At 46.9% G+C, this 9400-nt stretch overlaps 2 pseudogenes; both read left to right on the top strand.

The window, feature by feature from the left end:
• Positions 1-234: 234 nt before the first annotated feature.
• Positions 235-7053, top strand: LOC147417446 (heat shock 70 kDa protein 15 pseudogene; annotated as a pseudogene).
• A 1088-nt stretch (positions 7054-8141) lies between these two features.
• LOC147417445 (uncharacterized) lies at positions 8142-8942 on the top strand (annotated as a pseudogene).
• Positions 8943-9400: the final 458 nt, after the last annotated feature.

Raw genomic sequence — 9400 nt, 5'->3', positions numbered from 1 at the left:
GAGAGAGTTTGGACTAAGTGTTCGGATCGTCTACTTTCAATTGAATAAAGAAATACCGAAAGGGCCTACAGGGTGTCGGTCTCTGTGCGCGAAGACATTCTGATCGCTGGATGCAACTGTGTTCTCTTTTCTTCACAGTGGTCTGTGCGAAGTTAACAGGTAATTGAAATAGTACCGCCCTCTACGTTGTAGAGGCCGGTTACATGCACATGCTCAGAAGCATCTGGCCGGTACATGTTCAAAGTCAGCCTCTACGGAGGGCAAGGCAGAAGCAAATCAGCAATTAAGTCTGGTTCGCTACAGACCAGCATTTTCTCTATTGAAGATATCTGGTTCACCTCAGATCAGCATAAGGTTTGCTCTACATAAGAACTGGCATCATATCTGTATTCTCTATACCATCACAGTGGCTCACATCGAAAGTTGGTTCGTAGCAGACATTCAATCTCGACATCAACATCTCGTCGTGTTAACAGTGGGAATAGCCAGCCATCGACAAAGCAAACCTGGTGGGCGCGGTCTGGTCGGCATTGGCCAGAAATTGGGTTGCAACAGTTGCTTGTCACGGGGACAAAAGTTGGGAATTTGTCATTTGGGAAGCCTAGTTGGTACTCAACTCAACCGCCTCTTAGCTTTTTAGGAGACGTGCCCGACCGACCGACCAACGAGGTCCTGGTGAATTAGTCCTTTGGGGGGAGCGAAGCGATCTTAGCCATCTCAAATGTCACATATATGGGCATCATGCTTAAGAAATGGAATTCAGTGTCAGCTATGTGGTCGTATATTTTCGCGTATTGACAACAAGCATTTGTGACATCTCCCCCTCCTGAAAGAGTGGTCTCTTTGAACGCACCGATTCCAAGATATGCTCAGCACGGGTAAGCCCAGAAAGCTCTGCATTAGTTTCACGCGGCGTTTCTCTAGATACAATCACCTACACTTGCATTGAGAGATTGAGATAGAGAGAGAGGGGCTGGTTTAAAAAAAACAATGTGCTTGGTATTGCTTTGGTGCGTGCCAAATGAGGTGCACTTTAGAAAGAACAAGCAGTGCTTACGGAGCATCCTGGCTTGAATGTCATTTCTTCAAACCCACTGATTGTGGGATATGCCCAATAGAGGTAGGGCTAGGAAGCACAAAAAGTTCTTGAGAAGATTCCAGTCCGAAATGTCGTCTCTTCGAACGAACTGGTTGCGGTATGTGTCTAAAAGGGGTAGGGTTGTTTTCTGCAGGTGGGAAGTAAGGGCATCTCTCTAGATGCAGTCACCTACAATTGCATATTGAAGGCATGTGGCACTACGTGAAATGCTGGAATGGGGCTGGCAAGAAGAAAAATCGTCGTGTTCTCTTTGAACCCACTGATTGCTCGTCGTGTTTGGAATGCTGTCTCCTTGAACGCACTAATTGCGGGATATGTCTAAAAGGGGTAGGGCTGTTTTCAGCATATGGGAAGCAAGGGAGTGTGTCCAGATGCAATCACCTACAATTGCATCTTGAAGGCACTACATACTATGTGAAATGCTGAAATCGGGCTGCTAGAGGAAAAAAACGTCATGCTCTCTTCAAGCCCACTGATTGTGGGATATGCCCAATAGAGGTAGGGCTAGGAAGCATGTGCTTGAGAAACTTTCGGGCCGGAATATCGTCTCTTAGAATGAATTGATTGCAGGATACGTGTAAGAGGGGCAGGGATGTTTCTAGTAGATGGGAAGCAAGGGCATCTCTCTAGATGCAATCACCTAAAATTGCATCTTGAAGGGATACTAGATCATCAATAGGGCAATGGAGGGCTCCATTGCCGCAAGGGAGAGGAGGGAAATTCCGGCTAATCATCAAAACTCTTATTGCATCAGATATCTTTCCACCCCAATGCATCTCTCTGCTACTACAGGGGAGGTCTACTGCAGACTTTACTGACCACAGGGGACCACACTCACCATGGGGCGATGTAAGAAGAGCTGTGACATCACGTTCAATGATGCCAGAGTGAGTTGCAACATTGCCAGCTCCGCATTTTGCCCCACAGCTTACGGAGCATCCTGGCTTGAATGTCATCTCTTCAAACCCACTGATTGTGGGATATGCCCAATAGAGGTAGGGCTAGGAACTTAGGAAGCACAAAAAGTGCTTAAGAAGTTTCTAGTCCGAAATGTCATCTCTTTGAACAAACTGGTTGCGGTATATATCTAAAAGGGGTAGGGTTGCTTTTAACAGATGGGAAGTAAGGGCATCTCTCCAGATGCAGTCACCTACAATTGGATATTGAAGGCATGTGGCACTACGTGAAACGCTGGAATGGGGCTGGCGAAAAGAAAAATCATCGTGTTCTCTTTGAACCCACTAATTGTGAGATATGCCCAATAGAGGTCGGGCCAGAAAGCCCGAAAAGTGCTCAAGAAGCTTCCAGTTCGGAATGCCGTCTCCTCTTATTGCGGGATATGTCTAAAAGGGGTAGGGCTATTTTCAGCATACGGGAAGCAAGGGAATCTCTCCACATGCAATCACCTACAATTGCATCTTGAAGGCACTACGTACTATGTGAAACGTTGAAATCGGGCTGCTGGAGGAAAAAAACGTCATGCTCTCTGATTGTGGGATATGCCCAATAGAGGTAGGGCCAGGAAACACAAAACGTGCTTGAGAAACTTTCGGGGCGGAATATCGTCTCTTCGAATGAATTGATTGTAGGATATGTGTAAGAGGGGCAGGGATGTTTCTAGTAGATGGGAAGCAAGGGCATCATCTACAATTGCATCTTGAAGGGCTACTTGATCATCAGTAGGGCAATGGAGGGCTCCATTGCCGCAAGGGAGAGGAGGGAAATTCCGGCTAATCATCAAAACTCTTATTGCATCAGATCTCTTTCCACCCCAATGCATCTCTCTGCTACTACAGGGGAGGTCTACTGCAGACTTTACTGGACACAGGGGACCACACTCACCATGGGGCGATGTAAGAAGAGTTGTGACGTCACGTTCAATGATGCCAGAGTGAGTTGCAACATTGCCAGCTCCGCATTTTGCCCCACAGCTTACGGAGCATCCTGGCTTGAATGTCATCTCTTCAAACCCACTAATTGTGGGATATGCCCAATAGAGGTAGGGCTAGGAACTTAGGAAGCACAAAAAGTGCTTAAGAAGCTTCTAGTCCGAAATGTCATCTCTTCGAACGAACTGGTTGCGGTATATATCTAAAAGGGGTAGGGTTGCTTTTAACAGATGGGAAGTAAGGGCATCTCTCCAGATGCAGTCACCTACAATTGGATATTGAAGGCATGTGGCACTACGTGAAACGCTGGAATGGGGCTGGCGAAAAGAAAAATCATCGTGTTCTCTTTGAACCCACTAATTGTGAGATATTCCCAATAGAGGTCGGGCCAGAAAGCCCGAAAATTGCTCAAGAAGCTTCCAGTTCGGAATGACGTCTCCTCTAATTGCGGGATATGTCTAAAAGGGGTAGGGCTATTTTCAGCATACGGGAAGCAAGGGAATCTCTCCACATGCAATCACCTACAATTGCATCTTGAAGGCACTACGTACTATGTGAAACGTTGAAATCGGGTTGCTGGAGGAAAAAAACGTCATGCTCTCTTCGAGCCCACTGATTGTGGGATATGCCCAATAGAGGTAGGGCCAGGAAGCACAAAAAGTGCTTGAGAAACTTTCAGGCCATAATATCGTCTCTTAGAATGAATTGATTGCAGGATATGTGTAAGAGGGGCATGGATGTTTCTAGTGGATGGGAATCAAGGGCATCTCTCCAGATGCAATCACCTACAATTGCATCTTGAAGGGCTACTCGATCATCAGCAGGGCAATGGAGGACTCCATTTCTGCAAGGGAGAGGAGGGAAATTCCGGCTAATCCTCAGAACTCTTATTGCATCAGATCTCTTTCCACCCCAATGCATCTCTCTGCTACAGGGGAGGTCTACTGCAGACTTTACTGGACACAGGGGACCACACTCACCATGGGGCGATGCAAGAAGAGCTGTGACATCACATTCAATGATGCCAGAGTGAGTTGCAACATTGCTAGCTCCGCATTCTGCCCCACAGCTTATGGAGCATCCTAGCTTGAATGTCATCTCTTCGAACCCACTGATTGTGGGATATACCCAATAGAGGTAGGGCTAGGAAGCACAGAAAGTGCTTAAGAAGCTTCCAGTCCGAAATGTCATCTCTTTGAACGAACTGGTTGCGGTATATGTCTAAAAGGGGTAGGGTAGTTTTCATCAGATAGAAAGTAAGGGCATCTCTCCAGATGCAGTCACCTACAATTGCATATTGAAGGCATGTGGCACTACGTGGAACGTTGGAATGGGCTTGGCGGAAAGAAAAATCATCGTGTTCTCTTTGAACCCACTGATTGTGAGATATGCCCAATAGAGGTCGGGCCAGAAAGCCCAAAAAGTGCTCAAGAAGCTTCCAGTTCGGAATGCCGTCTCCTTGAACGCACTAATTGCGGGATATGTCTCCACATGCAATCACCTACAATTGCATCTTGAAGGCACTACGTACTATATGAAACGTTGAAATCGGGCTGCTGGAGGACAAAAACGTCATGCTCTCTTCAAGCCCACTGATTGTGGGATATCCCCATAGAGGTAGGGCCAGGAAGGACAAAAAGTGCTTGAGAAACTTTGCGGGCGGAATATCGTCTCTTCGAATGACTTGATTGCAGGGTACATGTAAGAGGGGTAGGGTGTCACCAGCCAGTGGAAATTCCATTTTTGTTTATTTCTCTTTCTTTGGGGAATTTTGTTTGTTTTACCTTTTGGAAACACCCCTCTGGAAATCTAACTGCCCTGCATTGCATAGCTAGTGTGAAACTATTCAGAGAGAGTCCATGCCTGAGGGCTAAAGAGCACTAAGGTTGGACAAGGACTATGGTTAGCCAAAGTGGGGTCATTGGCCAGCCAAAGCGGAATCCTTTGCTACATAGACTACATTTCAGTTCTGGGTGTGGCTGCAGTGTACAAAGACCTAGAAGAATGTAATGGCAAAAACTCCTAAATTTTAGGGACTGCTATTTTTGGACGACAAAATGTCTTCGCGTCATTACGTGCAGTTTGACATGGGGATCATTTTGTTACTCTGTGGCCAAGTCAACAAAGGCTGCAAGTGAGATATTTTTAGACCCGAGGGTCTAAAGCGGGAAAATGCACAAATGAGTGACACTTGGCACTCTGAGGCCAATTTACTACTTAAAGAGAAGGCAAAAACGTGATTTTCAGCTGTGAGCTTGTTTTGGAGTGCTGTCAACACAGGTGGGAGAGCTTCAATGGAGTGCTGGCTTACCCTCTATGTACACTGAGGTGCAGGATGTCATGACCTGCACACCTCTCACTGCTCTCTCTCTCTCCCCTATTCTTTATGGTTATGCCCCTCTAGTGGGCTCATCATATTGACCATGTACAGTTGTGTGGGTTCATGCGCGATTGTTGAGGCAAGAGCCTCTTGCACAGGTACTGGATTAGCTAGCGGCTAATCCCGCGTAGATACAGGTGATTCGGAGAGGTTTCACGTGCGAAATCTCGTCCGATTCAAAGGGCAAGTAGCCCTATAGGTGCGGGAGCTCGAGGACTTGCTACGGATGCGACCGGCACGCGAAACGGAGCCCGAAACAGTGAATTACAGCCTATTGTGTATTTTTGGAGGTTTAGGGTTTTGGCCCTAAACGGACCCTAATACCCCCAGGAGGTTCGGGGATGCGAGGGGACTGCAGTACATGATCTGGCGCATTTTTAGGGCATAGAACAGAGAATTCAGCGTGCTCGAGATTCTCGCCAGGTGTTGCGAAGTGTCCGTATGCGTCGGGAAAGTCATGTAATGCGTGGGGATACTGACTGTGAAGGATCCTAGAACAGTTATGCTGCCGAAATTGGGTTAGAACAGATGAAATTCAGCCCAGATTGTGCGGGGCAGCTTGTAGGGAACCACAACTTTTATTCCCTCTTTTAAAGAATAAAGAAATACCGAAAGGGGCGCCTATTTAGGGGCCAATCTGGTGTCTCACTCGCATACAGATGCATTCTAGCATCTGTATCCCATTACCCTATCTTGTGTCATTATAGCACAGGTAGAATAGACGTGACTAATAATGGGTGAAAGCTAAATCAAGGTTTGAAGTAAAGTCTACCGCCCTATTTGAAGTTAACAGGCCAATTACATAGGGATGTTTCTAGTAGATGGGAAGCAAGGGCATCTCTCTAGATGCAATCACCTACGATTTCATCTTGAAGGGCTACTCGATCATCAGCAAGGCAATGGAGGGCTCCATTGCCGCAAGGGAGAGGAGGGAAATTCCGGCTAATCATCAGAACTCCTATTGCGTCAGATTTGTTTCCACCCCAATGTATCTCTCTGCTCAGGGGAGGTGTACTGCAGACTTTGTTGAACACAGGGGACCACACTCACCATGGGGCGATGTAAGAAGAGTTGTGATGTCATGTTCAATGATGCCTCTCGTTGAATGCATAGTCCTTGGCTGGCCTAAGGGTTGCAAGTAGCGCAGGTACATGGATACTTAGTAGCTCCCTAACCATGAGTGTGGTGGAATTGACCTTATGCAGCATGGATTCGATGTGCTCTGGACTGATGAGTCCAATAGGGAGACTCCTGCTCTTGTCGCCTTCAATGAGAAGCAGTGTTTTATTGGTATCGCAGCTTCTGCATCTTTTACAATGAACCCCAAGAACACCATAGCGCAGATTAAGCGCTCGATTGTTCATCTCTATCGCGATCCAGAAGTTCACCAAGACATCAGAAACCTTCCCTTTTCTATTACAGAAGGTCCAAATGGGTCCCCCCTTCCTCATGTCCAATACCTACGCGAGGCTAGGTCTTTTTCTCCAGCAGAGGTTCTTCGTATGGTATTGTCTAGCCTCAAAGGGAGTGCTGAAAAGAACCTTCAAACACATGTTACAGATTGTGTCATTGGAATCTCTATCTTCTTTAAGGAGATCCAACGTCATGCTGTCTTGGATGCTATTGCCATTCTTGGACTCTGTCCTCTCCACTTGATGCATGAGCCCACAACCCCACTGCCTTAGCATATGGGATGTACAAGGCTGATTTACCAAAGAATGACCCAATCAATGTCGTGTTTGTGGACATTGGTCACGTGTCCACTGCCTTGGTATATGGGATATACAAGACGGAATGTAGCATTGTTGAAAGGTTTTCGAGTGTAGTGGGCTGTGGTAGTAGAATGAGTACTTTCGAAACCATTCCATGACAAAGAATGGGGACCACAGACAGGACTTCAAGACAACCTGGCAACCTTTCGCATTGGCAGCATGGTGAAAGTAACCTCTCGACTATTGAATTTTGAGGACAATCCTTTGGGTAAGAGTAATACCTGGTTTTGTCAAGCAAGTGGTCGGCTGGACATGAACCAAAGGAACTCCACAGCAATCAGCAGGTTAGTAAAAAAAAATTGAGATGTTATTGAGCCAACATGTGGTCTCAGCTTTGATGCCAGAGTGTGAATGTATCCAATTGGATCCAATGGGATCCGAGCATTTCATCGTTGTCCTTCGTTGACGGCAACCAGCTGCAAGTACAGTAGGTTTCTACTAGAAAGATATTCACTCAGCATACGAGAAATTTGCAGTTAACCATGCTCTTATACATTACAATCATCTTCATGACCAGTGGACTAGATAACTCAAGGGAGGATCGGACATCAGTAACACATTTCTTTGAAACTCATCTGGTCCACATCGCTATACATATATACATGTCATGGATATAGGTGGGAAGATCTTGGACAGTTAGTTTGGTACGAGTTCCAAAAATCTCACAGGGAAAAACACGAGCAACGACGAACCCTTCAAAGGTGGCTGTCCTAATCCAGTGGCTCTAGATGGCTACAATGATACTAGGGATAATAAGCACTACCGAAGAGGAAAGATCGGGTTTATAGCAAATCAGCACCATGGTCAGGAGAATTGGGTAGGCATCAAATCGAACACATGCTCAGAAGCATCTGGCCGATACATGCTCAAAATCAACCTCTACAGAGGTTAAGTCAAAAGAAAATCAGTAATCAGATCTGCATCGCTTCATACCAGCATTTGCCCTACAAAAGATATCTGGTTCACCTCAGATTAGCGTACGGTTTTCCTCAGATCAGCGTATGGTTCGCTTCAGATCAGCATATGGTTTGCTCTACAAAAGAAGGCCTATTGATGGTCTTGATGAGATGGGCATATTTGAGGGTGTCAATATCGTTTTGCTCAGTGATCATGCCATGGTCGGGACCTACGACACAAAGGTGATCTATCTAGAAGATTTTTGGCAAATTGGTGAGCTTTGCAAATATCAAAGTGTATAGTCGCTGCTCTCTCTCTCTCTCTCTCTCTCTCTCTCTCTCTCTCTCTCTCTCTCTCTCTCTCTCTCTCTCTCTCTCTCTCTCTCTCTCTCTCTCTCTCTCTCCGTCGCTCTCCTTCAATCCCTGGTCAAAAACTTCTCCAATCTTGACGTCCCTGTTCAAAAGCATAAAAGCCGCGAAGTTGCCACTTGTCGGATTTTGCAACTCTGCTTGGTGCGTTGTACATAATTCTTATAGTGTTGTGGCTATAGAGACATCGCTGCAGATGAAGAAGATGGGCCATGTGCAAAAACCAAATCCGTTGGAGATGGAGGAGAGCCTATTACACAGCGGCCTGCTATGTCTGCCACTTGGCAACCTCTTGGAGGCCCCATGTTTTGGAAAACCTGGTCTGCCAGGCATGAAGAACTGCAAGCTGTTGCCCTCCATGGTTGGCTACGGCAAGAAAGCCCACCAGGGCTCCCACCTTCGCTCGGGAGCTTGTCGCATTCGACTCCACCTTGGGCACCTGGATCTCCATGAAGACCCTGCTCCCCACCCGCTGCTCACACGCAGCTCTTGTGGCCTTGGGGGGCGGGGGGGAGGCATGTTGTCCGCTGGTGCTGAACTCTTCTATCGGGGCCAATGTTCCTTTGGTCGTGGTGTTCACGGCAGTAGGATGCCAGAGCGGTTTAGCTTGCTTTGTATGTGCGCCCTGCAGGCCAACCTCGCTTGCTTGGGGTGGTGGTGTTGATGATTCGGACTTCTTTGTAGATGATACCGTCTTCACCCTTGATGCATTCGATTGGCATGCCTACTACTTCCTGGTGATCAACCCTCTTACTGGCGCATATACCATTTATCGGGTGTGTAGTAGGAAGCCCCAATTATTCCAAGGCAGGCACGACAGCTATGGGTTTACTGAATCCTCTCTCTCTCTCTCTCTCTCTCTCTCTCTCTCTCTCTCTCTCTCTCTCTCTCTCTCTCTCTCTCTCTCTCTCTCTCTCACACACACACACACACACACACACAAAACACTATACTTTGTGCTCCTCCTACCTTGCGCGTAAACGGTCTGCTGCTTG

Source organism: Adiantum capillus-veneris, chromosome 30 (genome assembly GCF_014529385.1).
Source record: "Adiantum capillus-veneris isolate H3 chromosome 30, ASM1452938v2, whole genome shotgun sequence".
Taxonomy (NCBI): domain Eukaryota; kingdom Viridiplantae; phylum Streptophyta; class Polypodiopsida; order Polypodiales; family Pteridaceae; genus Adiantum; species Adiantum capillus-veneris.
The sequence above is the reverse complement of the archived record's forward strand: the minus strand, read 5'-3'. Positions and strand labels throughout refer to the sequence as shown.